This window comes from Gavialis gangeticus, unplaced genomic scaffold, assembly GCF_001723915.1.
Source record: "Gavialis gangeticus isolate Ggan-Ray unplaced genomic scaffold, GavGan_comp1, whole genome shotgun sequence".
Taxonomy (NCBI): domain Eukaryota; kingdom Metazoa; phylum Chordata; order Crocodylia; family Gavialidae; genus Gavialis; species Gavialis gangeticus.
This window is the reverse complement of record NW_017729003.1, coordinates 7,211,025-7,216,255: the sequence shown is the minus strand read 5'-3', so window position 1 is coordinate 7,216,255 and position 5,231 is coordinate 7,211,025.

Here is a 5,231-nt window from a genome sequence, read left to right as displayed (position 1 = left end):
GAAGAGGGCCAAAGTAGTGCCTGTCTTCAAGAAAGGAAGGAAGGAGGACACAGGGAATTATAAACTGATCAGTCTGACCTCAATCCCTGGAAAATCCTGGAAAAACGTATCAAAGCACATCATTGATATGCTAACAGAAGGCAGTATTCTAAAAGAGAGCCTCCCAGGTGGGAGGAAGCTCCACTTCTCTCAAGAGTTGAGCATGGCCCTGAGAGATAAGGTCGAGAGGTGTAAATGAGGTATATTTATGTTCCCATAGAATGGCAGATGCTCTGATAACCACCCAAGGCCAGGGGCCTTGGGTCCTGGTGCCTTGGCTGTGGCACAGGATGGGAGGGTCTGCCCAGAGCTGAAAGACAGAAACCTCTCAAGCACTTAGTAGTCTGGGGTCCCACACTATGGGAGGTCAGGGAGAGGCAATTCACCCTCCTCCCATGCCCCTCTCTTCTGGACTTCTTGGCTTCAACAATCTGAGATTGGGCTGTGATTGTGGGAATGGTCTGTAGCAGCTGCAGACTTCCCCTGTTCCCCTTCTATGTCCCCTCCCTCTCTCCAGGGGGTCCACATTACCCCTGGCCCTCATCCAGCTCCTGGGAAACCATCTCCTGCAGCAGGAGCATGGCATATACAATTGAGCACACATGCAATGATACATTTTATTACTATAAGTGGCAACCACATTTTACCAACCACCTAATGCAAGATTTGTGGTCTTGGTACAGTCTATTTTCCCACATAATTTCAAGTTGCAACATTCTACTAGTATCAAATGACAGCTGTTCAAGCTAAAGTTGTACTTCCAGTCACCTATTCTCTTTTTCTGTTCCTAAAAATGAGACAAACCGGTTTGCCAAATTTTCCAAAGATTTGCTAATGTTAATGCATTAGCCCTTGACAACAAACCTGAGAATTTCAGTAGGAAATGTTCCTTTAATCTGCAAAAATAAGAAAATGATCGTGTATAAAGGCATTTCTTTATCAGAACAAATATGGTAAGGCTTATTGGTGTATTGGTAACTTTTTTTTATGAAGTGTTCTTACTTTGAAATCTAATGCCTGTATAATGCCTGTATGATACCATCCTACTTCAGGTTTTCAAGACTGTAGTGCTACTAAATGCACATGTTTTGCTCAAGTGTCACAGCAAGTATAATTTAATCCTTGACCTTCTGTTTTCTACTATTAAAATTGATTTTTGTGCATAGTAACAACTTTAAATGTTTCACAGAGGGAATGTTATTTTGTCTTTATTTGTTAGTATTATGAAAAAGGAAATTTCACTGAGTTTACTCTGCACATAAAAGTATTCTCATCACTCTCTTTGAAAGCAGAGCCTATCAATATCTAGATGTAGTAGTGTTTTTAAAATTCCACAATACAGTATGTATTGTAAACAATTATTTTCTCTTCAAATGTAGGTGACTTACTGCACAAACAAGGAGCTAAACCACCAGTGGCTATCAACATTCTATGCAAAGTAAACGGGATTTTTTCATTGATTTCTCTGTTCTTTCTTTCAGTAGCATAAAAAGAAATATTGTAGCCTACCTTTCCAGTCTCCTCAACTGCTATCTGTTTTAATTTTTCTTTTGTAATAGATATAACTGCTATGCACTGAGGCTTGCTCAAGCAGCTTAGGCCTCAGTCCTAGAGCATTTTATTCATGTGAGTAGTCCTTTTGGAGAATAATATGAGGGATGCTCCTCTTACTATAGGAGCTTCTTATTATAGGAGGAATTTTTTCCCCCTCATGTTAGATAATGGTTTCTGGAGGTATATGTATATCGTGTCTTCCTCTGAGGCATTGAGATGTTAGCCACAGCTGTGGCTGGTGGCAGGCAGGGATGGGGGAAACTGAGGGTACATGTAGGGACTCAATCTATGATCATACAGCTTATTTTAATCTGTGTGATTGTAGGTCAGGTCCCACTCATGCACATATTCACTGATGCTAGGAGCCATGCCAGGAATGTGATCTAAGCAAGCTGGAGTAGGTTAGTGGGTCTTGGGGTGGGTGGGCTGGCAAATCTGAGGGTGGGGTAAAGGGCTAAAAATATTCCAGTCATGGTGGAGGAGGGTAGGAAAAGTGTATCCCTGAGGGTTAGATAAGCAGTTAGGCTTTCCCAGCCCTGGGGCCGTGCTTCAAATGTGTACAGATATTTTGTAGATCAGGCTAACCTGTGCCAATCTTGGTTAACCTTCTCAGGTGTTCTAAGTTAGATAGGGACAGCCATTTTTTTTTTTTGTGCTTGATCTAACCTCCCAAAATGTACATACAGATTGTCACTTAGGTCATTGGCCATCATTTAATTTGAGGATGATCTCTACCATGGCTCATTGATGGGTCTTGAGGTGATTTTTAAGAGTTCAGTCCTTGAGCCACAAACCTGTCCACAGAAGTTGCAGGTCCTTCTGTAGGGGACAGTAGGTTGCAGGCTGGGATTCTTCTTCTTTTTCTTCCTCCACTCTCTCTTCTCTGCTTTGTTGGCAAGATGATTTATTTTAAAGCAGCCTTCCATTTGATTGCAGTTGAAATGCCATTGGACAGCCAGTTCCTCCCAGCTGTTGATATTGACATCCATTTTCTTGAAGTCTGCCTTTAATGTGGCCTTATAGCATTTCTTCTGAACACCACAAGATCTCATGCTATTACTAAGCTGGGAGTAGAGCACTTGTTTTGAGAGTCTGGTTCGGTGAAGTTAGTGCTTGAAGAGCAATGAGTCAATGCTGGTAACATTGGCTTTAACAAGCAGCAATCTTCCCATTTATGTGGAGGATTTTCTGGAGGCATCCAGGTTCTTGAGATGATGATGGTATATTCCACCCATATTCCACATCTGTAGAGGAGAGTAGGGATGATGATTACATTTTATACCTGGGTCTTGGTGTGTTTCCAGATACTGTGATGAATAAAGACATGGTGAAGTAAGGCAAAGGAGGCACTTGCACACCCAAAGGAGGCACTTGCACACCAGATCCAGGGAGTTGGACTTGATGATCTGCTCAGGTCCCCTCTGACCCTACATCTATGAATCCTATGCTGGATCTCCTCATCAATTCTGGAACCAACTTCCAAGGGAAGTGGTGCTGGCTCCTACCCTGGGGGTCTCTAAGAGGAGGCTTGATGCCTCCCTAGCTGGGATCATTTGAGCCCAGTTTTTTTTCTCCTGCCCTGGCAGGGGGTTGGACTTGAAGATCTATAAGGTCCCTTCCGACCCTACTTCTATGATTCTATGATTCTATAATGTTAACTCTCTGAGCAAGGTGGCTACCAAGGTAGGGGAAATACTCAGTTATCTCCAGGGTCTTTCCCTCAATGGTAGTTTGGGGAGAGGGGGTCACATTCATGGCTTGGGGCAGGGTGGTAGAGCACTTTGGTTAGAGTGATCTAACTGTAACATCTGCACATACTTTGAGATATATTAATGATCCTGGTTCTAGAAACCCAGAAGTTCCTGGCTAGAGGGCTTTTCTTTTGCAATCAAGATTATGGTAATCACCAAATTTGGGGACAGGAAGGCATTATTCCTCTAAGCTGGAATGTCAGGAACATTTTTTTTTTTTGGTTTGCTTGTCTTTTGCCTGTCTCTACTTTGAGTCCTTGTCTTTATCTTTGGAGCATATATTGACTGCCCATTTACCTCTCATTGCAGCTGCAAGGCACTGGCTACATCAATCTCTCCTACCTGTGGCAGAATAAGTTCTTGATGTTTTTTTCATATTGTTCCTTGTAGTTGTGAATGAGAGTTTGAAAGGGTGATTTTGGGGGATTTATTCCATTAACAATTGCCTGCAAATGCAGTGTATTGAATTTGATGCCCTGTGAGGCCCCTTCCACTCCTGTTTCCATATTCCCATGACTACTTGCAAAGTGCAGTGTTGTAGAATCAGAGCCATACTATATTATTTTTGGGTGGTGATATTATTATAAAAATATGAAAAAAAAATCAGAAGGAACTAGACAGAAAGTATGTATTAATGCAGTGGATGACATGTGAAAGTTTGTAGCTGTTGGTTGGCCAAACACTTACTAATATATTTACCTTTCTTGGAGGTTCTGCAAATATGTAATAGTCCACTTGCATATTTCATAAGACAGGATAAGAAGTGCATGCTTAGCTCTGAACAAAATATACAGATGCTATCAAATAGTTAACACACAAGAAACATACGGAGATTTTCAATTACATCAATTATATAATTATACATTTGTGTTTGTGAACATTCTTGAGTGCAGCCCTAGTGCGTCAGCACTGCTGGTGATAATGGACACCTTACTGAAATGTATTCTCCCTGCAGTTCCTTTTGACAGAGTTCCAGTTTTACAATTAAAAAGGAAAAGGAAATACTTTAGCTAAGGAAACATGAATGCTTTACATTTACTAATAGATATTTGTCCTGTAATGGAAATTTTGTCTTGATAAGCTCAGTACTATGGTAAATGACTGCTGTATAAGTAGCTAACTGACTAGAGCTGCTGTTTGATTCCAAGGTGGTACAACTCCCTTCATCTCAATAGTAGTCACCTACAGAAGTGACATTGCATTTTCTGTTTACAAGAAACACCTTTGATTTCTTCTATTTTGACTCCTTTTCAAAGATTTTGTATGCATAATAATAGCTGTACTTGAACTCTTTTTATCTTACTGAATATAAGATAGGAGTGAAGCAGGGGTAACTAAAGGCACTTGATTCTTCAAAAGGTGTTGATCTTCTGTTCTCTGAAAATCAGGCTCCTCTAAAGTTTGTTTGACCATTCAAAATTTGAGGTATTCAGATTTAATGGTCTCTTGGAAATCCAGATTAAATTAGAAGAGAAAAGAAATGTAATAGTGCAAGAATGAGGGATGCATCCGAGCAACATTTTAGAACGTGTTGCTCTTTTGAGTTTTCTTGGTTTTGAAAAAGAAATGCCAAAAGCCAATCAGTAGAGAACAATCTATATCTCAAAATGCCAACTTCTAACAAGAAGAGAGAAAAAAGTAATGCTAATAGAGCAACTACCTCCACTATTTTTATATAATAAAAGTCGAAATAAATTACGTTAAAAAGGGAAACACAGAGACTTTGCAAGAAAAGAAAGATATTCTCTGCTATGATGATGATTAATTCCATGCCAGATAAAACTGAAGACAACATACTTAAGAAGAAATGAGCTCAAGTAGAGCTACTGACAAGAGACTAAGAAATTATGAACTGTGCAAGAGAGATAACAATAATCAGAAACATAT